Genomic DNA, 27,500 nt, shown 5'->3' on the forward strand with positions numbered 1-27,500 from the left:
GCAAAGCCAAGAGGGCAAGAACAGCTCTCATTTGATGAATGGTCTTATATCTCAAACTACTTCTCAAACAAGTTCCATCCAGCTTTGAGTCAGGTACCAACAACTAAGGTTTGAGAGCTAAACCCTAATGTGAAAGTGTGGGGGACTCACGTTACATTTGGAAGCAAGTAGTACAGCTGTCGCGGTTTGAGTGCTGCATGGGAGGAGACAGCAAGCCATGGTGCAGACAGCAGCCCACAGGGATTGGGTGTCAATGGTGATGGTGATAAAAGTCACAACAGAACAAACAACCCACTGAAGAGATGGGCCAAGGACCTCAATAGACATTTTTCGAAAGAAGAAATTCCAAATGGCCAACAGACACATGAAAAAATGTTCAAGATCACTAGCAATCAGGGAAATGCAAATCAAAACCACAATGAGGTTTCACCTCACCCAGTGAGAATGGCTCACATTCAGAAATCTACCAACAACAGATGCTGGAGAGGATGTGGGGAAAAAGGGACACTAACCCACTGTTTGGTGGGAATGCAAACTGGTTAGGCCACTATGGAAGTCAGTCTGAGATTCCTCAGAAACCTGAACATAACCCTACCATACAACCCAGCCATCCACTCCTTGGAATTTACCCAAAGGAATTTAATTTGGCTAATAAAAAAGCCATCTGCACATTAATGTTTATTGCAGCCCAATTCACAATAGCTAAGACCTGGAACCACCCAAATGCCCATCAACAATAGACTGGATAAAGAAATTATGGGACATGTACTCCATAGAATACTATACAGCAGTAAGGAACAATGAAACCCGGTCATTTGCAACAAGATGGAGGGATCTGGAAAGCATCATGCTGAGTGAATTAAGCCAGTCCCAAAGAGACAAATATCATTTGTTTTCCATGATTAGCGACAACTGAGCACCAAAGGGGAAACCTGTTGAAGTGAAATGGACACTATAAGAAACAATGACCTGATCAGCTTTTGTCCTGACTCTAGATGTACAATGTAATACTTTATCCTTTTTAGTATTTGTTGTTGTTGTTGTTGTTGTTCTAGTACTAGTGGTTGAACTCTGTAATTAACACACAATTATTCTTAGGTGTTTAAATTTTAACTGAAAAGTGATCCCTGTTAAATTTCAGAGTGGAAAAAGAGAGGGAGGAGATGCACAGTTTGAGACATGCACAATCAGTCTTGCCCCAAATGATGGAGTTAGTAATGTGCCAGGGGATTCCAATACAATCCCATCAAGGTGGCATGTACCAATGCCATCTCACTAGTCCAAGTGATCAATTCAGTTCACATTGATGGCTTGGATAGGTCTAAGAAACAAAGGGATCACACAAACAAGACAAGTGTCTGCTAATACTAACTGATAGAATCAAAAGGGAGAGAAAGATCCAGCATGGGAAGTGGGATACACAGCAGACTCATAGAATGGCAGATGTCCTAAACAACACTCTGGCCTCAGAATCAGCCCTTAAGGCATTCGGATCTGGCTGAAGAGCCCATGAGAGCATTGTAGGCATGGAAAGCCAAGATACCATGGAAAAGAAAAAAAAGAAGAAGACCTAAATGAAAGATCTCTGTTAGTGAGATCCCAGTGGAAAGAACGGGGCATCAAAGAAGGAGGTACCTTTCTCTGAAGGGAGAGAGAACTTCCACTTTGACTGTGACCCTCTCGGAATAAGATCAAAGTCAGCGAACACTAAAGGCTTCCATAGCCTGGCAACTCATGACTAGAGCCTAGGGAGATTACTGACGCCATGAACAGGAGTGTCAAATTGTTAAATCAGCAACAGGAGTCACTGTGTACTTACATCCCATGTGGGATCTGTCCTTAATGTGTTGTCTAATTGCAGTGATGCTATAACTAGTACTGAAACAGTATTTTTACACTTTGTGTTTTCTGCGTGGGTACAAACTGATGAGGTCTTTACTAATTATATACTGAATCGATCTCCTGTATATAAAGATAATTGGAAATGAAAAAAAAAACAAAACCTGGTGTTAAATTGGAATGGCATAGATAATTAATTAATTTTTAAAAAAATATGTAGGATCTCTGTCTTTATGTACTGTACACTCTTATTTAATGCTATAACTAGTACTCCAACAGTATTTTTTTTTCACTTTGTGTTGCTATATGGGGGCAAACTGTTGAAATCGTTACCTAATTTATACTAAACTGATCTTCTGTATATAAAGAGAATTGAAAATGAATCATGATGTGATTGGAAGGGGAGAGGGAGCGAGAAAGGGGAGGGTTGCGGGTGGGAGGGAGTTTTGGGAGGGGGAAGCCATTGTAACCATGAGCTGTACTTTGGAAATTTATATTCATTAAATAAAAGTTTAATAAAAAAAGTCATGAGAATGTAGCATTAGAGATTTAGATGAGTCAAACAGACATGACACACTTTGGCTCTGGATCATGCAGAATACGGATCTCTACCTGAAAATAGTGCAATGAGGAAATGAATCTCAACCAGAAAGCCAGGAAGACTCTCAAGAAGTACTTAAAATTTGGAATTCTGTTTATCTAGGGAGACTCTTGCTAGTGCCATGTATCTCACATCACAGATGGATAGTGATCAGTATGCTCTAATTCAATGGTAGCTAACCTTGACATATCAAGAAACTCAGTACTAGTGTGGATTTGATTGTTGAAGTGCTGAGATCTTTACCTTAGTCCAGGTGGATGAGAAGGGAGAAAAATTAAGGCCAAATCAAATCGCTGCATAGTAATATTGCAAGAAATATCTGAATCTACCCCTGTGGAAGAGTAGAAGCACTATTCAAAGGAAATAATTTACTGAAATTTATAAACTGAATTTGCTTATAATGATAATTGATTTTTTACATTTGAAGGCAGAAGCTGATGTACAACAGGCTTACAAATACCTGCAAAAAGTCAAAACTTTTCAAGGAAAGTCAATTAAGGTGCAGCTAAAAGCCAAGGCAATAGCTATAAACCCATTTTTTGCCAAAGAATGGATTTAGGTCTCTCTACATGAACCTTTATACACAACAGTGTTACACATCATTTATTTACCTCCAGTATACAGTCCCCAACATCAGTTTCCTCTGTACAGCCTGACTGCCCCCAGACATTGTCAACAATGCATAGTTATTTCAATCCACACTTGGTAACTCTATTTCCAAATACTGGATTTATACATGTGTTTATGTCTCCAATCTTCAAGCCTGCAACCTCTCTGACTTCACTCAGACAGTATCCTCCCAGAAGCAGGAAAAATTCCTTTGGCTATAGGAAGAAAAGGGAGGAGAAATTTACAAGCAGCCAAACTCAGTCTCCAACACGACCAAAGCCTCCATCACAAATTTTGAACTGGGGCTGTCCAACTTCCCCCCATTACCTGGAGCTGCAAGCAAATTGAAGAGAGGGCTTGTTAAAAACAGGCTATGTAGCTTGATAATAGCATTATCAAAGGAAAGGAACCTCCATGCAGATGCAAGTAGGAATGCTATTCCTGTAGTGGTCCCAGAGAGCACTCACTGCTGGCTTCTTGTGCTGTATCAGCAACATATGAATGATCCCCATTCCCAGCCCATTCACCTGAGGATCCCAAGGTGGTAGAAAAGCAGAGGGAAACCCACATTGTGGACAGACTCCCTTCTCTCCTTACTACAACTGCGTGTAAATCAGAGCAGTGCATGGAGCTGCCACAGAAATGCAAAATCCAGCTATGTGGAGATTTGTCAGAGAACGAGTAAAGATCCGCCTTCTTCCCCACTGCAACCCCCAAAAGAACAAAAGTCAAACCCCGCAGTTGTAGGAAGGAGGTGAAGAAGCTTGCTGTGCCCATGGAGAAATAGAGGGAGCCCCCTGCCTCAAAGTCCACTCCCAGAGTCCCCAAAGACCAGGGAAGGCAGCCTGGGCACTGGCCCTCACCCCCAACTGTTGGAAAGTGTCTTCACAGAGGACAGAACACTCCCCCAAGTCTCCTCAGTGAAAATCTTATGTCTGGGAGTGGGTGCATAGAGCTGCATTGCCACAAATGAAACACTCTTCCCACTCTGTATGAGAATGAGTCGCTGGTTAGGCACTTGCAGTGTCTGTGAGCCCCATGGAATGCCTGCAAGTTATTTTTTCTTCTGTGAGTCAGATTCTTCCCTCTAAAAAAACTGTTTTTCAGGATTTAATTAATATAAACCTTATTTTTGGTTGGTGCTTAACTGGAGGTGATGTGTAAGTCTGATTTTTTTTCAGGATAGAAAATGCATTTATCCCAACCGATTCTTGTTTTTTATTAAGCCTCTATGTGGTTCTGAATGCAAGCTATATAGTAAATTTTTCTAAATTAAAGGAACTATGCTACTTTATTTTTTAATAATATTGATCTACAAGTGTGTATCTCAGATGCCCAGCAGATGGATGAGGGATGGCAAGGGTGGCTTGGTCTTGAGGTGGAAAGGGATTGGGAGTGTCAGGTGCTGACACACTGGCATAGATGCTGTGCTTTCATCTAAACTGTTAACAAGTGAGTCTAGCATTTAAAAATACATATAAGTGTACATATAGGTCTTTTTGGATCCAGTGGGCAGAAAGAACCTACAAAGCGCACCCTAGAGAAACCTGAAAGCTTTGAGTTTCGACATCCTGCCAGCAACTAGCCAGCTTCTTCCCTCAATTGCAAGTGGCTATTACCTAAAATCAATTCAAAACACGTGAATAGAACCTAAATGAAAATGTACTTTGTTGGCCACTGACACGTTGCCAGGACATTGTATCATGAAGTGGTTTTGTTCCCTGAGAGCTGGCTGCACTGGCTCTTGGCATAGTGCACCTGCTCCATGCACATTTCTGTCCATGTCTCCCCTCCCCCAGGCACTCTCTCAGAAGAGTCTTCATCTTAACTCCATGAGGATGTCTTCCTGAACCTCTGCATCAGCACATGGATTTAAAAGGTATGCAATGGTGAGAGAATGGTGTTTGAGGTTTTATTCCCCTCTTTGGCTGGTAGAGAACAAAAATTGTTGCTCTTTTTACCTCCAAGATGAGGGTCTCATTGATTCAGTTCTAGAAGTGTTGTATTTCTGAACAAGGATGCACTTAAGTTATCAAGTTTGTAATAAATTTAAATATAAATTATTTTGTTTTAAAATGCCTAAAATTATTCTCTTTTATTTGTTTATTTGACAGATAGAGTTATACAGTGAGAGAGAGAGAGAGAGAGAGAGAGAGAGAGAGAGAGAGAGAGAGAGACATCTTCCTTCCCCCAAATGGCCACCACGGCCAGAGCTATGCCGATCTGAAGCCAGGAGCCAGGTGCCTCCTGCTGGTCTCCCATGCAGGTGCAGGGGTCCAAGCACCTGGGCCATCCTGCACTGCCTTCCTGGCCCACAGCAGAGAGCTGGACTGGAAGAGGAGCAACTGAGACTAGAACCTGGCAACCACATGGGGTGCAGTGCTGCAGGTGGAGAATTAACCAAGTGAGCCATGGTGCTGGCCCCCAACATTTTTCTTTAAGTATTCTAAGCAGCAGACATTAAAATATTTCCTGCTACGCATAACCATACAGTTTATTCCATGAAATGTTATTTAACAAGACTGAGGTTTTTTTTAAAAAAAATATTTCCATCTAATATTTAAAGGTTTGAATTGCATTTAAACTTGAAAATGACTTTGCCTTAACTTCTGTATAAGACAGCTTAGAGTTCATGGAGACACCCCGGGTTGACATGAGTGGATCAGAATTACTCAGTTACTGTGTGGATATTTTGTCACTAGTTTTACTAAGTATACCATAGTACAAGAACTAGCAGTAGTTTTTGTAATATACCTTAAGGCTCTTAAACAGTTGATCTTTTTTCTGATTGTTGAAAAATCCTGTAAATGCAAATAGTTGATACTGTATTAAATATGTGCACTTTAGGAGTGTGCATTGCTTGTACAGTTATAAATAATCAGAACATATTAAAAAGGTTCCCTACAGAGAAAATTTGATAAAATTATTGATATATTATAAATGTTGATGTTGAGCTGGATGCAGATATACTTAATGCTGTGGTTTGAATGTTATTTTAATTTTTTGAGGTTTTTTTTCCCTCCCTCTCATACTGGTATGTTGAACTGATTTTGCCTCTTTGCTGCAAAAGGGAAATGGAAAGTTTTATTGAAAGCTGTGAGATGTTTTTATGCTTTTTTCAAAATATGGAAATGCATATTAGTCATATTTAATGTGAAAGAGTTCTGAAGTACAATGTAGTAAGTAGAAACTGGTAGGATCCTTAAGTCAAAATGGAAAATGATCTACTAATTCAAATCATATATTACTAAGTGTGATTTACTCTACCAGAGAAAACCTGCCTGGTGTCTCTCACTCTTTCCTTCAGAGAAGTAGTCATTATTCAAAGATGTAGAAATACACATATTGCTAATCAATAAGTTTCAAATGCCTGATTAAGGAATGGGAGAATTAATTTCTTGTTAGCTCTCAGATCGCTGGACCAAAAACTCAGAAATAATTGACTTCTTCAAACAAAACCAAACATGATGTAAACACTCAAAGGGCAAGCTCTGAGATCTGGGGCCCTTTGTGTCACTTCTTAGGAGCAGGTGCCAGGGTGTGCTCAGCCATCCCTGTCCCCAAACACCAGTGGGTCTGTAACAATAAGTCCTTTCTCAAATGTGTGATATTTGTAGCGTGATGTGTGTGTGATTAGAGCCAACTGTGGTTGGTTGGTTGTAAGCTAAAAGGCTAGAGCTCAAGAGCAGCATGCAGGAGAGCAATGGGCATGTGGAGTGGTGTCATCACAGAGAAGGGGCGGTTCTGGTGGGTTCTGCTGCCATCTGGATGAGGTCAGTACACTGTAATTACCGCTTAGCCAGTGACCGTCTGTTGCATCCAGAGCCGAAACCTTGCTCAGATGTGATTTTTATAGTAAAGGTGATATGCCAAATAACTTTTTAAAAAAAGATTTATTTGTAGTTCAGGCCACCGAACATTAGAGATGGGACTTGGGCACTCCCTTGACTTGCATCCTCTGGTCTGCTTTAACAAAAACCAGGAAGAAAAGAAAGCTAGGCATCAGAAGCAATGGGTGGCAGGCCTATTAATGGCTGACCTGTACAGTGATCTGCCCTCAAGGAGATCCAACAGGCCAGTCTACTGCAGTGGCTTTCAATGTGGTAAGCCTGGGCTTCAGCAGAAGTCAGCTTGTGAAGAGCCCTGGCAGCTCTGCCAGCCAAGAGTCGGATCACTGGAAATGGACCTGCCCTGGAGTCGAAGGATGCCCAGGTCAGAGCCACAGATCTTGTTGGCTCTAAGCTGAAAAGCCCTTCACTCAGCCCAACTTCCAAAGCGACCACTGCAGCTGAGGGGATGGCCAAGTAGGGTCAGCAACATTGAAGGCAGAACTGTAAATTTCTTGTTAGAGATGCCACCTGCCTTTACCTGGCCAGTTCTGCTCCAAGGTCTGCTAAGTAATGAAAGTCAACAGAGTGCCTCCCCCTAGGAGGTTCACACCTCCCTTAGGATGTACCTCATGTGAAGAGATAGATAGGTCTGGGCCTCTTAATTTACAAGGCCTAAAGCCCACCAGATTATTATCAAGCCCCTTCTATCAGGTTCTATTTGCCTCTCAATCAGAAAACTTAATTGTAGCTTAGACAGCACCTTTCTTAGCTCCTCTAATAATGACTCTGTCCTTTGTTCTAGACCCTGTCTAGCACACTTGGGCCTCATTCCTTCATAATCATAACCTCTACTCTACCACCAATGGCTCTACTCCCAACCTGCATGTACTAATGGTACTCTTCCCCACTTAATGCTTATAATTGTTCAGACCTGGTTTATGCCACTCTTAGTATCATTGGTTACTATCCTCACCCTGTCTTTTATGACCTTGTCTAAATATGATCAGAGTCGGCATACATGGAAGGCTTCCATAGCCTTGGCAACTCATGACGAGAGCCTAGGGTGGTTACTGGCACCATAAACTAGAGTGTCAATTTGTTGGGTCAACAACAGGAGTCACTGTGCACTTGCTCCTCACGTGGGATCTCTGTCCTTAATGTGCTGTACATTTTGATTTAATGCTATAACTAGTACTTAAACTGTATGTTTCACTTTGTGTTTCTATGTGGGTGCAAACTGTTGAAATCTTTACTTAATATATACTAAATTGATCTTCTGTATATAAAGAGAATTGAAAATGAATCTTGGTGTGAATGGAAGTGGAGAGGGAGTGGGAGAGGGGAGGGTTGGGGGTGGGAGGGAAGTTATGGGGAGGCGGAAGCCATTGTAATCCATAAGCTGTACATCGGAAATTTATATTCATTAAATAAAAGTTAAAAAATGAAAAAAAGATTTATTTATTCAAAAGTCAGAGTAACACAGAGAGAGGAGAGGCAGAGAGAATGGTCTTCCATCTGATGGTTCACTCCCCAATTGGCTATAATGGCCAGAGCTTTGCTAATTGGAAGGCAAGAGCCAGGAGCTTCTTCTGTGTCTCACTTGTGGGTGCAGGGGCCCAAGAATTTGGGCCATCTTCTACTGCTTTCCCAGGCCATAGCAGAGAGCTGAATCAAAAGTGGAGCAGCCGGATCTTGAAGCAGCACATACAAGTGATGCTGGCACTTCAGGCCAGGGCATTAACCCACTGCTTGATATTAAAATAGTGCACTCAGAGTTTTTCATCACGACAACCTCCATTTTGGATTACTTACAGCACTACAAGTTTCTACAGCACCAGCAGCAGTGTGGGCCATTAAGGATTCTTGCTGGGAGAGACGAGAGGACACTTTCAGAATCAGTGATTCATGCATTAGCAAGACAGAATTTATGCAAATAATTTAAATCCATAACCATCAGCTTTGTTCAAAACTTCATTTTCCATAACTGTGAAAGTGAAATTAAGGGAAGAGATTTGAGACAAAATTCTTAAAGATACGTGAAAGGTTATTGAGTGGTACATAATTTGGCAAACCGACAGAAGCAGGTTTTATTTAAGAAACAGATCATTGCCAGCGCCACGGCTCACTAGGCTAATCCTCCACCTTGCGGCGCCGGCACACCGGGTTCTAGTCCCAGTCGGGGCACCGATCCTGTCCCGGTTGCCCCTCTTCCAGGCCAGCTCTCTGCTGTGGCCAGGGAGTGCAGTGGAGGATGGCCCAAGTGCTTGGGCCCTGCACCCCATGGGAGACCAGGAGAAGCACCTGGCTCCTGCCATCGGATCAGCGCGGTGCGCCGGCCGCAGCACACCTACCGCAGCGGCCATTGGAGGGTGAACCAACGGCAAAAGGAAGACCTTTCTCTCTGTCTCTCTCTCTCTCTCGAGGTCCACTCTGCCTGTCAAAAAAAAAAAAAAAGAAAAAAAGAAACAGATTACCCATAAACAGCTCACTCACACCATCAGAGTGCCCAATCTTGTCTTGCTTCTCTTCAGCTTCACCTCCACTATCAGAAATTTTATTCTTGTTTTAGAATTTAGGCTCTCTTTAGTTCAATTTGAAGGTATAATCAGAGGATATCACTACTCCCAATCTAAGTAATTCTAGCAAGCAAAACACAGTGTCTTCAGTGTCAAACACTTTTCAGTATTATGCCAAACTTATTAAAGAACATGATACAGGAATTTTTACAATGATAAAATAATAAAAATCATTAGAGCAATTTATCAGGTTTATAGTGCACACAAAAAGAAAGTGCTGTCAGTGTGTCAAATGTAGAGCATAGTGTTCAAATTGTTGAATATTATCATGGAGAAGTGAAAAAATTAAGACAAATCATGCTGGGTAAAAATATATGGGAACAAGATTTCAGCAGGCAATGTTAAGCAGAGAAGCAACACATAGAAGTATGGAATCACTGTTTATTCAATGGATGCCCTATTCTGAGTTCTAAGCTGGGAGGTAGAAATACACTTGGAGATACAGAGGTCCCTGATCCTCTTCATGATCAGTTTTACACATTGAAGACAGTATGCTTAGTCATTCTCACATGGAAGCAAGTGTCTTTTTGCCTTTGTCTCAGCTGTGGGCTCTTTCAATTATGCTTCTGCCGGTGCTAGACTTAAGTATGCTGCAAGTGAAGCAGATTTTCTTCCCCAGAAGAGCAGCTGGAGACAACAGTGGGGAATCAGGTGTCAATGAGTGAAAAATGTAGTCGACCCTACAGAGCCCTCTAGTGGTGAATAGTCACATTCAAATGATTCATGACCCATTATTATAGCCCAATGAAGACCCCAGCAACACTCAGACCTCCCAGAGTTAATTAAACCAAAGATATTCTTCAGTTAGCACACCTTCTCTCACTTGTTATTGAGAGAGGCACTTGAGGACTTAATCTAGGAGAACTTCCTTGTCAGATGCTTTGACCCTCAAGAGGAGAGTTCTTGCACACATTAATCATGAACCTCTCTCCCTGGTCCATGTCCTTGGATGCAATGTGCAAGCTTCATGACACAGAAAAGTTAACAAAAAGAAAGAAAGAAAAGAAAGAAAAAGAAATAAGTAAAGAAAAAAATAAAGAGAAAGAAGAAAAAAGAAGAAAGAAAAAGAGAGAGCAAAAGAAAGAATGGAAGGAAGGAAGGAAGGAAGGAAGGAAGGAAGGAAGGAAGGAAGGAAGGAAGGAAGGAAGAAAAATTGTGTTGTGGTGCAACTCATGGGTTCATCATAAATTTAGATAAAGTGGGGGCCGGTGTGTGCCATAGTCATTAAGCCTCTGCCTGTGGCACTGGTATCCCATACAGGTGCCAGTTCATGTCCCAGCTGCTCCAATTCCAATCCAGCTCTGTGATAATGACCTGGGAAAGCAGTGGATGGTGGCCCAAGTGCTTGGACCCCTGCACCCATGTGAGAGAGCCAGAAAAATCTCCTGGCTCCTGGCTTTGGATTGGCCCAGCTCTGACCATTGTGGCCATTGGGGAGTGAACCAGCAAAGGGAAGACCTCTCTATCTTTCTCCTGACTGTCTGTCAAATAAGTAAATAAATATTTTAAAAATAGATAAAGTGAAAATTTTCTGTGTAATTTCTGTTCTATAAAGTAAATCAGAAATTAGAGACTAAGCATACTTGGTTTTCCAATGTTCTATAAATCAAAATTTTACCTCTTGTAGATTCATGCAGTAAAATTTATTTTTTCAAAGAGGAACAATTTTACCAAGAGCCTTCAAAGAATTTTCTATGATGAGCCAAATTGACTGTTGTCAGAAAAAAATTTGTAAATTTTAGGAAGGCCTATTAGAATAAATCAGATATGTCTTATAATCACATGACTTTGTGAGATTAAGAGAGAGTGTTTGTTTCAAACTTTTTTTTGGACAGGCAAAGTTATACAGTTAGAGAGAGAGAGAAACAGAGAGAAAGATCTTCCTTCCATTGGTTCACCCCCCAAAATGGCCACTATGGCTGGTGTTGCACTGATCCAAAGCAGGAGCCAGTTGCTTCCTCTTGGTCTCCCATGAGGGTGCAGGGCCCAAGCACTTGGGCCATCCTCCACTGCCTTCCTGGGCCACAGCAGAGAGCTGGACTGGAAGAGGAGCAACCAGTATAGAACCAGCGCCCCAAGGACTAGAACCCAGAGTGCCAGCGCCACAGGTGGAGGATTTGCCTAGCGAGCTATGGCGCTGACCTGTTTCAACCATTTTCTACTAGGCTGATGAATATTGTCACTTGAAATGTTTTCATTTAAAACTAAATTCTAATTACACATAATTAATCATTCAAATTAGTACATGATAATATACATTAATTATTTTTCTTTTAGTACATAATAGTGACAAAACTGCAGTAGTAGCACATTTATAGTCTGTTCTGGAGTCCTGATTAAAATATTTATTTTTTTCTCGAATCTGTTCTGCTTTCCTAGTTTTTTTTTTAATTATTGATTTACTTATCTGAAAGTAAGACTTTTCAGAAAAGAGAGAGGGAGAAGGGGAGAGAGGGAGACAGGGAGAGTATAAAGTACTGTTTGAAGATTACTTTTACAGTTAATTCTCATAGTACAACACATTAAAGACAGAGGTCCTACATGGGGAGCAAGTGCACAGTGACTCCTGTTGTTGATTAAACAATTGACACTCTTATTTATAATCTCAGTAATCACCCAAGGCTCTTGTCATGAGCTGCCAAGGCTATGGAAGTCTCTTGAGGTCACAAACTCTGACCTTATTTAGACAAGGCCATAATCAAAGTCAAAGTTCTCTCCTCCCTTCAGAGAAAGGTACCTCCTTCTTTGATGGACCCTTCTTTCCACCAGGATCTCACTCACAGAGATCTTTCATTTAGGTCATTTTTTGCCACAGTCCCTTGGCTTTGCATGCCTGAGAAACTCTCATGGGTTTTTTAGCCAGATCTGAATGTCTTAAGGGCTGATTCTGAGGCCCGAGTGTTGTTTAGGGCATTTGTGATTCTGTGAGTCTGCTGTGTATCCTACTTCCCATGTTGGATCATTCTCTCCTTTTTAATTCTATCAATTATTATTAGCAGGCACTGATCTTATTTATGTAATCCCTTTGACATTTATCCTATATTTATGATCAATTAGGAACTTAAACTGATCTCTTTAACTAGTAAGATAGCATTGGTAAATGTCAATTTAAAGGGATTTGGAGTTGCATGAACCATGACAAGAGAACAAGTTTTTCAAATGCTGTTTAATTAAAAGTATTTCCATGTGGTTTTGTATATTTTTATTATTTAATCTTTGAAGTATACCTCTACTTATGGATTGAATTTTTACTTCCGTGTGAGGAGAAATGTAGGTCAAAGATTTAGTAATATAACAAAATTGCCTTGCAAAATATAACATGGCAAGAATTTGCATTCATGTGTACTTCTTTTCAAAGCTCAGAATCCTAAGCATGTACATCTTTAGGGGTACATATCAGATGCAAATTTTATCTGGAATATCACCTTCTAGCTTATTAACACTATTGTTCTATATGACTCATTTGTAGTACTGCAAGGGGATTCCCCTTCTATTGGACCCACTTCCAATAACATCAACCTTTTATTCATATTTTCCAGTTCACTGTAGTTATTCGTTTAATTATACATTAAAAAAGACTCTAAACTGTCATTCACCACGTCATCTGCTTAAGGATGTACACTTCGTAACTTCAAACGTTTGCAGAGCCTCTGGCTGCATCTGACAGAGCATATGACTAGTGTATTTATACTGGTCTAATTAAACTCATCTTTACAAAATCACTTAATATGTGTATCTGTCTATACCTAAAAGTTACACAATTTTTTGTCCATGAATACTTCATGTCATCATGCATGGATTGAGTATAGTCACATATTCACATCACCATTCCCTGTTCATGTGGAACAGTTAATATGACATAATGTCTCTACTGATACCATAAGATTTATACATAGGGGCTGGCACTGTGGCATATTGGGTAAAGCCACTGCCTGCAGTGCCAGCATCCCATTTGGGAACCAGTTCAAGTCCTGGCTACTCCACTTCCAATTCATTTCAATATTTTTTTTAACTTTTATTTAATGAATATAAATTTCCAAAGTGCAGCTTATGGATTACAATTACTTTTTCTCCCCAATAACTTTCCTCCCATCCACAACCCTCCCCTATCACTCTCCTTTTCCCCTAACATTCACATAAAAATTCATTTTCAATTCTCTTTAAAAAAGAAGATCAATTTAGCATATATTAAGTAAAGCTTTCAACAGTTTGCACCCACACAGAAACACAAAGTAGAAAATAATGTTTGAGTATTAGATATAACATTAAATCACAATATACAGCACATTAAGGACAGAGATCCTACATGGGGAGTAAGTGCACTGTGACTCCTGTTGTTGACTTAACAAATTCACACTCTTGTTAATGGCATCAGTAATCACCCTAGGCTCTTGTCATGAGTTGCCAAGGCTATGGAAGCCTTTTGAGTTCACCAACTTTGATCTTATTCTGACAGGGTCATAGTCAAAGTGGAAGTTCTATCCTCTCTTCAGAGAAAGGTACCTCCTTCTTTGATGACCTGCTCTTTCCACAGGGATCTCATTCGCAGAGATCGTTCATTTAAGTCATTTTTTTTTCTCCAGAGTGTCTTGGCTTTCCATGCCTGAAATACTCTCATGGGCTTTTCAGCCAGATCCAAATGCCTTAAGGGCTAATTCTGAGTCCAGAGTGCTGTTTAGGATATCTGACATTCTATGAGTCTGCTGTGTATCCAGCTTCCCATGTTGGATTGTTCTCTCCCTTTTTTATTCTATCGGTTAGTATTTGCAGACACTAGTCTTGTTTATGTGATCCCTTTGACTCTTAGTCCTATCATTATGATCAATTCTGAACAGAAATTGATCACTTGGATTAGTGAGATGACATTGGTACATGCAATCTTGATGGGATTGAATTGGAATCCCCTGGTATGTTTCTAACACTACCACTTGGGGCAAGTCCGATTGAGCATGTCCCAAATTTTACATCACTTCCCTCTGTTATTCGGACTCTATTTAACAGCAATCACTTTTCAGTTAAGTTTCAACACTTAAAAATAACTGTGTATTAATTACAGAATTCAACCAATAGTATTAAGTAGAACAAACAAAAAAATACTGAAAGGGATAAAGTATTAAGTTCTTCATCAACAGTCAGGGCAACAGCTGATCAAGTCACTTTTTGTCATAGTGTCCATTTCACTTTAACAGGTTTCCTTTTTGGTGTTCAGTTAGTTGTGACCGATCAGGGAGAAAATATGCTATTTGTCCCTTTAGGACTGACTTATTTCACTCAGTATGATGTTTTCCAGATTCCTCCATTTTGTTGCAAATAACCGGATTTCATTGTTTTTTAAAGCTGTATAGTATTCTATAGAGTACATACCCCATAATTTCTTTTTTCAGTCTACTGTGGATGGACATTTAGGTTGATTCCAGGTCTTAGCTATTGTGCATTGAGCTGCAATAAACACTAAGGTGCAGACTGCTTTTTTGTTTGCCAATTTAATTTCTTTTGGGTAAATTCCAAGGAGACGGATGGCTGCGTTGTATAGTAGGGTTATATTCAGGTTTCTGAAAATCTCCAGACTGATTTCAATTGTAGCTTATCCAATTTGCATTCCCACCAACAGTGGGTTAGTGTCCATTTTTCCCCACATCCTCACCAGCATCTGTTGTTGGTAGATTTCTGTATGTGAGCCATTCTCACTGGGGTGAGGTGAAACCTCATTGTGGTTTTGATTTGCATTTCCCTGATGGCTAGTGATCCTGAAAAATTTTTAATGTGTCTATTGAGGTCTTTGGCCCATCTCTTGAGTGGGTTGTTTGTTTTGTTGTTGTGGAGTTTCTTGATTTCTTTGTAGATTCTGGTTATTAATCCTTTATCTGTTGCATAGTTTGCGGATCTTTTTCCCATTCTGTTGGTTGCCTCTTCACTTTCCTGACTGTTTCTTTTGCAGTACAGAAACTTCTCAGTTTGATGCAATCCCAAATGTTAATTTTGGTTTTGACAGCCTGTGCCTCCGGGGTCTTTTCCAAGAAGTCTTTGCAGGTGCCAATATCTTGCAGGGTATCTTCACTGTTCTCTAATAATTTGAAGGTGTCAGGTTGTACATTTAGATCTTTAATCCATGTTGAGTTGATTTTTGTGTAAGGTGTAAGTTAGGGGTCTTGCTTCATGCATCTGCATGTGGAAATCTAGTTTTCCTGCACCATTTATTGAATAAACTGTCCTTACTCCAGAAATTGGTTTTAGATGCTTGATCAAATCTAAGTTGGCTGTAGATGCTTGGATTGATTTCTGGTGTTTCTATTCTGTTCCATTGCTCTATCCATTTGTTTCTGTACCAGTACCATGCTGTTTTGATTACAACTGCCCTGTAGTATGTCCTGAAATCTAGTATTGTGATACCTCCAGCTTTGTTTTTAGTACAAGATTGCTTTAGCTATTTGAGGTGTCCTGTGTCTCAATATGAATTTCAGCATCATTTTTCCATATCTGAGAAGAATGTCTTTGGTATCTTGATTGGTATCTCATTGAATGTATAAATTGCTTTTGGGAGAATCGACATTTTGATGATGTTGAATTTTCTAATCCACGAGCATGGAAGATTTTTCCATTTTTTGATATCCTCTTCTATTTCTTTTTTTAATATTTTGTAACTCTCATCATAGAGATCTTTAGTGTCCTTGGTTAAATTTATTCCAAGGTATTCGTTTGTTTTTGTAGCTATTGTGAATGGGATTTATCTTAGCAGTTCTTTCTCAGCTGTGGCAGTTCTTGTGTATACAAAGGCTATTGATTTCTGAGTATTGACTTTGTATCCTGCTACTTTGCCAAACTCTTCTATGAGTTCCAATAGTCTCTTAGAAGAGTTCTTTGGATCCCCTAAATAAAGAATCATATCATCTGCAAAGAGGGATAGTTTGACTTCTTCCTTCTCAATTTGTATCCCTTTAATTTTTTTCTTGCCTTATGGCTCTGGCTAAAAATTACAGAACTATGTTGAATAGCAGTGGTGAGAGTGGACATCCCTATCTGGTACAAGGTCTCAGTGGAAATGCTTCCAAATTTTCCCCATTCCATAGGATGTTGGCCGTGGATTTTTCATAAATTGCTTTGATTGTATTGAAGAATGTTCCTTCTCTACCCTGTTTGCTTAGAGTTTTCATCATGAAAAGGTGTTGAATTTTATTGAATGTCTTCTCTGCATCTATTGAGATAATCATATGGTTTTGCTTCTGCAGTTTGTTAATGTGGTGTATCACATTGATTGATTTGTGAACATTGAACCATGCCTTCATCCCAGGGATACATCCCACTTGGTCTGGGTGGATGATCTTTCTGATGTGTTGTTGCATTCTATTGGCCAGAATTTTATTGAGTATTTTTGCAGCTATTTTCATCAGAGATATTGGCCTGTAATTTTCTTTCAATGCTGCTTCTTTTTCTGGCACAGTGATTAAGGTGATGCTGGCTTCATGGAAAGAATTTGAGAGGATTCCCTCTTTTTTGATTGCCCTGAATAGTTAGAGAAGAATTGGAGTTAGTTCTTCTTTAAATGTTTGGTAGAATTCAGCAGTGAATCCATCTGGTCCTGGGCTTTTCTTTGTTGGGAGGGCCTTTATTACTGTTTCAATTTCTGTGTCAGTTATGGGTCTGTTTAGGTTTTCTATGTCTTCCTGGCTCAATTTAGGGAGGTTGTACGTGTCCAAGAATCTGTCCATTTCTGATAGATTTCCCTGTTTGCTGGCATACAAGTCCTTGTAGTAATTTCTGATGACTCTTTTTATTTCTGTGGTGTCTATTGTTACGTTTCCTTTTTCATCTCTGATTTTATTGATTTGGGTCTTTTTTTAGTTAATTGGGTCAATGGGGTGTCAATTTTGTTTATTTTTTCAAAAAAACGGCTCTTTGCATGACTGCTTTTTTGTAATGTTTTTTGGATTCAATCCTGTTGGTTTCTTCTCTGATTTTAATTATTTCTCTTCTCCTACTAGCTTTGGGTCTGGTTTGCTTCAGTTTTTCTAGATCCTTGAGATGCATTGAAAGCTCATTTATTTGGTGCCTTTCCAATTTCTTGATGTAGGCAATTATTGCTATAAACTTTCCTCTTAAAACTGCTTTGCCATATCCCATAAGTTTTGATATGTTGTGTTGTTATCCTCATTAACTTCCAGAAAGTTTTTGATTTTTCTTTTAATTTCTTCTACAACCCATTGTTCATTCAGGAGCATATTGTCCTGTCTCCATGTGTTTGCATATGCTCTAGGGATTCCTGAGTTGCTAATTTCCAACTTCATTCTGCTGAGGTCTGAGAAGCTGCATGGTATGATTCTAATTCTTTTAAATTTGCTGAGACTTGCTTTATGGCCTAGTATGTGGTCAATCCTAGAGAAGGTTCCATGCACTGCTGAGAAAAATGTAAAGTCTTTAAATATAGGATTGAAAGTTTTCTAGATATCTGTTAGATCCATTTGGTCTGTAGTGTCAATTAAATCTGCTGTTTCCTTGTTGATCTTCTGTCCAGTTGATCTGTCTACTTCTGAGAGAGTGGTATTGAAGTCACTACAGTACTATTGTATTGGAATCTAAGTCTCCCTTTAAGTCCCTTAACATATGTTTTAAATAAGCTGGTGCCCTGTAATTAGGTGCATATACATTGATAATAGTTACATCTTCCTGTTGAATTGAGCCCTTAATCATTATATAGTGGCCCTCTTTGTCTCTCTTAACAGTTTTTGTGTTAAAGTTTATTTTGTCTGATATTAAGATGGCTACTCCAGCTTTTTTTTTTTTTTTGGTTCCTGTTGGCATGGAATATCTTTTTCCAAACTTTCACTTTCAGTCTGCATGCATTTTTGTTGGAAAGATGTGTCATTTTCAATAAAATGGAGGAATCTGGAAAACATCATGCTGAGTGAATTAAGCCAGTCCCAAACGGAAAATATCATATGTTCTCCTTGATCAGTGACAACTAACCAACAACAAAAAGAAACCTATTGAAGTGAAAGGGACACTATGATAAACAGTGACTTGATCAGCCTTTCTCCAGACTATTGATGTACAATTTAATATTTATCCCTTTTAGTACTTTTTTGTTCTAGTTAATACTATTGGCTGAACTCTGTAACTAACATACAGTTATTCCTAGGTGTTGAAATTTAACTGAAAATTGATCCCTGTTAAATATGAGAGTGGGAATAAGAGAGGGAGGAGATGTACAATTTGGGAGATGCTCAATCAGACTTCCCCCAAATGGTGGACTTAGAAATGTGCCAGGGGATTCCAATACAATCCCATCAAGGTTCTATGTTTCAATGCCATCTCACTAGTCCAAATGATCAATTTCAGTTCACAATTGATCATAATGATAGGACTAAGAGTAAAAGAGATCACACTAACAAGACGAGTTTCTGCGAATGTTAACTGTATAGAAAAGGGAGAGAACAATCCAACATGGGAAGCAGGATACATAGCAGACTCATAGAATGTCAGATGTCCTAAACAGCACTGTGACCTCAGAATCAGCCCTTAAGGCATTCAGATGTGGCTGAAGAGCCCATGAGAGTATTTTAGGTATGGAAAGCCAAATCACTCTGGAGAAAAAAAAAAAAAAGACTGTTGGCGGCCACTCGACAAACTAAGCGGAGACACAGTACTCGGTCCGTTCACCAATGTTTAATGCCTTGAAGCCCTCAAGCCAAGGTAGGAAGCTTGGCTACAAGGGACCAGAGGCCACCTTCTTGAGAGGCTCTTCAACCATCGGCCCCGAACACAGAAGGAGCAAGTATATATACCCCCAGCCCCACAAGCTCAAAGATAGTTACACAGAGTCAGTATGGCCTAACAAACAAAAGGCTACATAAAATTCAAACAACCGATAACCTCAATAACATCCTGTTATACAGTTAGAGGTCTAGAACACCTGCATGTGCCTCTGAACAACAACTACAGGAAACAGGGTCAGGCAAAGGGCAGCCTCAGTCTGGTACAGCTCATGTCGGGCCTGAGCTCTAGCCCTGACATATCCCCCTTTTTATTTTAGTCAGATGAAAGGATGGAGTGGAGAAGCACCTGTCTTAGGTGGCCAGGAGTGACTTGCAATCTTACCAGTCATTGGGAGGTAAGTGACTTGCAGATGCAGTCTCACTCACACCCTGTCTTAGGTTGATTTGAGGCCCTCCCAGTCCTTACCCATCATTGACTGCTTCTCCAGCAAGTTCATCCATATGTGAACTTGTCCATCCTCCATGGGGAACTGAGCTTGCATGGCAAGTAGGGCTTGGCGCGTTGCCCATTGGTGTCTGCGGACCCGTAGGGTGAGTACTCGAATGATACGAACACTCATTGCAGTCAGGAGGCACAGAAAAATACCTAGGCAGATAATAGCAACCCATTGCTTAAACGGAGACCACCAACTCCCCAGCAGAGAAGCCAGCCAGGAGAATGGTGACCAAAACTCAGAAGGTGAGGCATTTATCTGGGTAAGGTTAAATACCCCTAATTGAAGATCCCTCAGCAGCTTTGAGGCCTGGTGATTCCAAGTACCATTGATATATTGTCCCAAGCTCACAGACTTATTTCTTAGGTCAGGCAGGGCAGCAGTCTGATAAGGTGTAACACAAAGGGTGACCGAGTGCATAACAAAAGGAATGCCGAGGAGGTCAGCTAGTAAGTCCACTTGTTCTTGCAGTGTGTCCACATGTTGATTCAGAAGAAGGATTGTGGAATGAAGATGGTTATCCACTTCCCTTGCTGCCTCCAGGGCTCTAGCAGTGGTAGTAGTAATGTTATTGAGGGCGGATGCTGTGGTCCCCTGAGACACAGCCATGCTGATGGCTGCTGCCCCCACTGACAAGACTGCAATCACAGCTACCACCACCGCAGTTGCTCCGAAGTCCCTGCATTCACACACTAGTAGATCAAAGGCTCGTGTATTAATGGAGACAGACACAGGTATGAAGGTGGGAATCCTCATGATAACAGCTGTTGGAAGCTCAGAAGAGTTATTAGAGTGAGCAAACATAGTAGAATTGATACAATTGGAAATAATGCCAGAAGAGCAGGTGCCGTTGGTAGCGTTACACATGTACCAAACGTAAGGAGCAGAAACACAAACATCTAATGACAGGGAGGAAGTGTAATTAAAAGACGTTTCATTGAGGGTATTATAGATATTTTGGTTTATGGACCCATTCATGACCATAAAGTCCTTAAGAAATAGTATGGCAGTGATATCAGCGCATACTTCCTGTGAATTACACAGTACGAGGGGATCCCATTGACTTCCATGCATATCCAAAGGAGTAAAAGGGGAACTAGGATCATGGGGATAGGGTGAAGAGGAGGCAAAAGTGACATTAGGGCAGGTTGCATTCTCTGAGCCTTTATTAGGCTGTTGGCCCCAGAAGTATAGACTCGTGTGAAGGATAAAAAACCCGTAATTGACAGGCAGTCTCATAAAGGATGAAGTACAAGGGCGAAAGCGGGGCTTGTCAGGGTCTACGGGGTATCTACAGTGGGATACCTCTCGATTCATGTTGAAGGTGGAGAATCCTTTAACGCTAAGGAAAGTGTTAGACATGGGAGTACTGTTGGATTTAAATCCAAGTACATATCCCTCAATCTGACCTGTATAGGGCAAAGCCCCCGGCGAGCAATTCACCCATAGCACATCATGCAGGGTGCAGGGTGGCATTAGCTAGATTGGTGCAAGGATCTGGAATGGTAGCATTTACACCACAGGGATTGCCACTTTTAAACTGAAAGCAGAGCGAGCCAGGCAGATGTAAGGAAATGTTGGCTTTACCCGACTCGAGGGGGTATTTGAGTGGGGGACCCCATAACGGTCAGCAATGCTGCTATTGCTGATAGTGAAAACCGGAAGAACGTGGGAGAAATTGGTTAGCAAGTGGGATACCGGAGAGCCCGTAAAACGGCCCAGTAGGATTCAGAACTTTTTACCAACACAAAGCCAGCAACCACTAGGGCAAAAAATACCTGGAAGAGGGTTTTAGTCATGATGGGTACTATTCCGTAGAACTGCAAGGGCGGCAGAGAGAATTATGGTGAGCTGCACAGCAACTCCAGCGATCAGTAAATGGGCTAATGTGCCAAGGATGAGGACTCCGAGTCGACTCATGAGACGCACTCTTTCGTCTGGATGCCTGGAATAAAGCAGAAAAGGCGTGCACCTCGTGATCTAGATTTCTGTGATCATGGGCGGTTGGTTATTCTCAGGTGCATGGTCTGCACCAGTACCCAGTAAAGGCACAAAATGGCGCGTCAGCCTCGTCGGGACCCAGATGTTTTCCGCGCCAGAGGGCATGACCTGGACCGCACCTCACTCCTTCTGGAGGACAGGGTCTGGGCCCTTCCATTGGCCCGTCACTACATCCTTCCACATGACCAGTTCCAGAATGGTGGGCATTCTATTCCCAGAACTTGCAGCAGGCACACGGGTTCCAAATGTCCAGATTCACCCAAACCCGTGTTCCCTGAGTTTTTCCCGGAGGCATGCAGTTCTGTGGCGGTTAGGCCTGATGTTTTGATCATTAAAAAATTGAGGGTAAAAAGAGCTATGGCAAGATGAGTTTTAGGGGAGTGGAACTGCTTCCCTATTCCCCCTTTTTGTTTTATAAGAGTGGCTTTTAAAATACCATTGGCATGCTCTATAATGCCCTGCCCTTGGGGGTTTTAAGGGACGCCAGTGACGTGATGGATATAAAAGAGAGCCAAGCATTCAGCAAAGGCCTGCAAGGTGTACACCAGGCTGTTGTCTGTTTTTAGGGTGCGGGGAATGCCCCAATTAGCAAAACAGTGAAGTAAATGGTCTTGAAAGGCAACCGCATTTTTCTTGGCTGCTGCCGTTGCCATGATGACACGGGAAGAAGTATCTACTGTCACATGAAGACAGGATTGTCGGCCAAAGGGAGGGAAATGAGTCACGTCCAATTGCCAGAGGTCATTAGCGTAGAGACCTCTGGGGTTGATGGCTTCTGATGGTCTAGGAGTGGAGGTAATGCACAACGGGCAAGCTCAGATAATTTGAAGAGTATCTTGCCTAGAAAGGCTATAACGCTTGCACAGAATGCAGGCATTAACATGCCACTGTTGATGAAAATTTTGCGCTTCTAGGAACGTGGAGCATACCAATGAAAATCTGGACAAAACATCAGCTTGGCGGTTACCCTCTGCCAGGGGCCCCGGGAGGTTGGTGTGGCCCTGGATGTGGACAATATATACTGGCTGCCTTATTTGTAGCAAGGCAGTTTGAATGGTAGCTAAGTACTGGAACACTGTAGATCGAGGGGCTATGACAGCAGGATGATCTAAGTGACAAATGGCTTGCATTACATAGTAACTATCACTGACAATATTAAGAGGTTCATCATAAGTACATAAAACTTTTGCCACAATTGCTAATTTGGCATGCTGAGGAGAGTTGGAATCTGTTACCATTTCTAACACCCCTTTATCACTGACCGCAGCACCCGAACCGCCCACAGTGCCATCAGTGTAGACTGTTAACGCACCGGTGAGGGGGCTGTCAGTCACCTTCCTATGAAATTGGAGTGGGGTCTTCTCACAGAATTTAAGAATTGGATTAAAGGGATAGTGATTATCAATATTTAGATTTAGCATGGCAGCCAAGTATGCCCATTCCCAATTCTCTTGACACCAAAGCTCTATAACCTCCTTAGCCAACGGGAGCACAATGCCAATTGGATGCATACCTAAATACTGTACAGAGCGTTCTACAGTGGTCAGGGCCAAGGAGCCCAAAGATTGAGAGTGTTGTAATATGTTGCAAGGCTGACAATGGGAAGGGTAGATAAAGCTTAGAATGGCTCCCTGCCATAGGGCTGCATAAGGGCGGTCCTTTACTATGTAGACAAGAATTAGAAGACTTTCTGCTAGGTTTCTCCTTTGAGCCTCAGTTTGTTTCAAGGCCTTCTCCACCATCCTAATTGCCTGCAGGCTCTCTGGAGTTAGCTTATGTGGGGAGGTTAGGTCAGGGTCACCTTTAAGCAAGTCAAACAAAGGACTCAGCGCAGAAGTGGGTAACCACACGTAGGGCCTAATCCAGTTGATAGAACCACATAACCTTTGCAATTCGTTGAGTGTCATGAACTCTGAGTAAGCAATATGGCAATCCAAAGGGCTCACTCTGTTACCCTCAATTTTCAGACCTAAATATTATAGGGTGTTACCTTCTTGTACTTTCTCAGGGGCTATGTGGAGATCCCATTTAGCTAAATTTCTACTTAAGTGAGTAAACATAATTTTAGCATCTTTATCTGTGGGAGCCACCAATAAGATATCATCCATATAGTGGAGAATTTGGAATGCTGGGAAGGCCCTGCATGTAGGTGCTATAGCAGCATGAACATACAGCTGACAAAGTGTGGGGCTATTAGCCATAACTTGGGGGAGTACCTTCCATTCATACTGGTCAAAAGGGGCTGCATTGTTTGTGGAGGGAACTGAAAAGGCAAATCGTCATCGGTCTGCCTTAGCAAGTGGTATAGAAAAAAACCAATCTTTTATGTCCAAAACTATGAGGACCCAATCCTTAGGTAAGGCAGTAACCAATGGCAGCCCTGGCTAGAGAGCTCTCATAGGCTGCATTTGCTTGTTAATTGCTCTAAGGTCATGAAGTAAGCGGAATTTTCCGGACTTTTTTCTTATAACAAATATAGGTGTGTTCCATGGAGAAGTGGAAGGTCGAATGTGTCCTTTCTCTAGCTGCTCTCTGACCAGGACATGGACCGCAAGTAGCTTCTCTTTAGTAAGGGGCCATTGAGGAACCCATATAGGCTCTTTCTCTACCCATGTTATTGGGAGAGCTTGCAGTCTTACAATGGCCCCCGGGGAAAACCCAAGCCGCAGCGGTCTGTTTGCCCGGCCGCCGAGATAGGCTGAGTGATCCCCTGCTCACACTTCCCCAGTCCTTTCCCTGGTCTGTAGCCTGCCCTTTCCATGATGTTCCAAGCCACATTAGGTTTGTTAGTTAACTGAACCTGCAGTAATGTCAAGACATCCCTTCCCCAGAGGGTTATGGGCACATCACAAATGTACAGTTGGAACTGCCTGGTGCGTCCCTCCCCATCTATCCAAGTAAGGACAGCTGCGCTACGTAGTGGCGTTACAGCTGTGCCTAGACCTACCAAGTTACCCTCTGATTCTTGTTGGGGCCACTTCCGTGGCCAATCTGTGCTGGCTATTACAGATACATCAGCCCCCGTGTTCAAAAGTCCTCTAATCTGTTTGCCTTTAATTGTTAAGATATGAAACGGTCTGTGGTCCAGAGTCCTAGAAAGAGCGGCTAAATCTCCTTGTTTCCCTCTGTTGGACTTAGGACTGGGCCACCAGAGATTGATTACGTTGATTACGATGGGTCCACGCTGGGCGCTGGCGAGAAGAAAAAACTTATTGGCAGGAGTGGTAATCAAGCCAGGGGTAACCTGGAATCCTTTCTGTGGCTGCGTAGCTTTTCCTAAAATGATACCTGCTCCTGGTTTTTGAGGTAGAGTCTCTTTGTTGAGGGAAACAGCCTGAAGGCCCATGGTGGGTGTTAACACCACAGGGACAGCGGCCGTCACTTCTCCCACCATTACTCGGAGTCGCTGTGGGTCTGAAACTGTGGCTGCCTGCGTTCATATGATGCCTTGGGTCGGGCCCCGGCAGCAAGGGCCCTCTGGGAGTTTTTTTGATTCCCTTTCTCAGATAGGGGATTCCCTTGCCAGTCCTTTTTTGAATAGCAGTCACTGGCCCAATGATTGGCTTTCCCGCATCGGGGGCACATGCCCGGCTCCCTTCTTGGCTGACCCTCTGGAGCGCAGCGTCTGGGGGCCTTACATTCCCTTTTGAAATGTCCAACTTTGCCACAATTAAAACAGGCACCACCCCAATTACTGGCACCCTCGGCGTGCTCTTTCTGAGTCATGAACCGCACCAAATACACCCCAGATGCTACGTCATCCTGCACATCTCCAAATTTTCATGAAAGTTGGTCTATCTTTGTGCTGCCAGGGGCACAGCACCTCACGGCAATGCTTGTTAGCATTCTCGTAGGCCAATCTGCATAGTAGAGGGGCCGCCTCCTTGGCATCAGCAAACAGGTTCCCGGCTGCCTCATAAAGTCTAGTTACAAAGTCCGCATAAGGTTCATTGGGCCCTTGGAGAATTTTTGTAAGACTGTATCGGATTTCCCCTCTTTTGGGTATCACTTTCCATACCCTCATACCACAATCTTTAATTTGTTGTAAAAGTTCCACTGGGTACCTAACCTGCACTGCATCTGTATTAAAGTTACCAATGCCCAGAATCATAACCTCAGTTCAATGTCTATGGGCCCCATCAGAATGACTATTCTCAGTGGCTTTGCTTCTAGCCAGATCCTGGAACCCCGCCTGCCAGAGGAGGTAGTCCCCTCCGGCAAGAACGGCGGGCATCAGATTGTGCCAATCATTAGGTGTAAGTCCCTGGCTGGCAAGCATGTCCAAGACTAGATAAGTAAATGGGGCCTGTGGTCCATACATGGTGACTGCCTTCTGAAGTTCTTTGAGCTGCGAAAAGTCTATGGGGGCCCAGCCTCTACCCCCATTGGCATCCTCTGTGACTGGGAAGACTGCCTTTGGGTTCTTAAATTCCTTCCACACTCTAGCATGTTTCTTTCTCTTTCTCTCCTGACTTGCCGCATGAAACCCCCACTCTGGTCTAATTCTTAAGGAAGGAGGAGGCTGCCATTTAGGTGGCAACTGAAGCAACTTGGGCTGACCAGCAGGCTGCTTCCTTCTCCTTTCACTGGTCCTTTTAACTCTGCCTCTCCCTTTGTCGGGGCCGGATGATGAATTGTATGTATCAGATTCTGCCTCACTAGAGGAGGAGGAGAGTGAGGGAGTTGTAGAGTTCTCTTTAACTGGGGCTTCACCATTGGATGGATAGCCTGGTGGTGGCCCATCTGCCCACCATGGTTCTGGGGGCTCAGGCTTTGGTGGGGCTGAGGGCTCCAATATGGGCCTCATTTGTCCATTTCATTTGGTAGCTTCCTCAGCCTCACTTTCTCCTCTTTGACTATTGTCCCTGCTCTCCCTCTCAAGGCACTCAGGTGTCGCTAGCAAACACTGCACCACCTCCTCCTGATCACTTTCAAAAGCCTGATCAATACATCACCACAGGTGCCATGCCTCTGGTGAGAGTTTCTTTCCCTTAAGATGTTTTCCCAGCTCCCTCCACCTTCTATGTGTTAGGAGGCATTCTTCAGTAAACCAACGTGTATGGCTTCTTACATTGTCAATAAACTCAGAAATGTTCTGGCCAGCAACCGGCATCCCGGTGCTTTTCAGCAGGGCCTTAATTATCCTCTTTAGATTCTTATGTGATTGTGTATTCCCCATGGTCAATTAGAGAGGCTCCCAGGGCAAAGCCATGCCCTACACGTGCTAATCTGCCTCCTTTAACTCCCCTCGGCTATTGGCCATAGACTTCCCTCTATAGAAGCTTACCTGTGGATGAAGTGAATCCCAGTCATGGCAACAGCTGTCGGCGGCCACTCAACAAACTAAGTGGAGACACAGTACTCGGTCCGTTCACCAACGTTTAATGCCTTGAAGCCCTCAAGCCAAGGTAGGAAGCTTGGCTACAAGGGACCAGAGGCCACCTTCTTCAACCATCGGCCCCGAACACAGCAAGAAGCAAGTATATATACCCCCAGCCCCACAAGCTCAAAGATAGTTACACAGAGTCAGTATGGCCTAACAAACAAAAGGCTACATAAAATTCAAACAACCGATAACCTCAATAATATCCTGTTATGCAGTTAGAGGTCTAGAACACCTGCATGTGCCTCTGAACAACAACTACAGGAAACAGGGTCAGGCAAAGGGCAGCCTCAGTCTGGTACAGCTCATGTCGGGCCTGAGCTCTAGCCCTGACAGAAGACCTAAATGAAAGATCTCTACAAGTGAGATCCCAGTGGAAAGAACGGGGCCATCAAAGAAGGAGGTACCTTTCTCTGAAGGGAGGAGAGAACTTCCACTTTGACTATGACCCTGTCAG

This window comes from Lepus europaeus, chromosome 7 (assembly GCF_033115175.1).
Source record: "Lepus europaeus isolate LE1 chromosome 7, mLepTim1.pri, whole genome shotgun sequence".
Classification (NCBI taxonomy): Eukaryota; Metazoa; Chordata; class Mammalia; order Lagomorpha; family Leporidae; genus Lepus; species Lepus europaeus.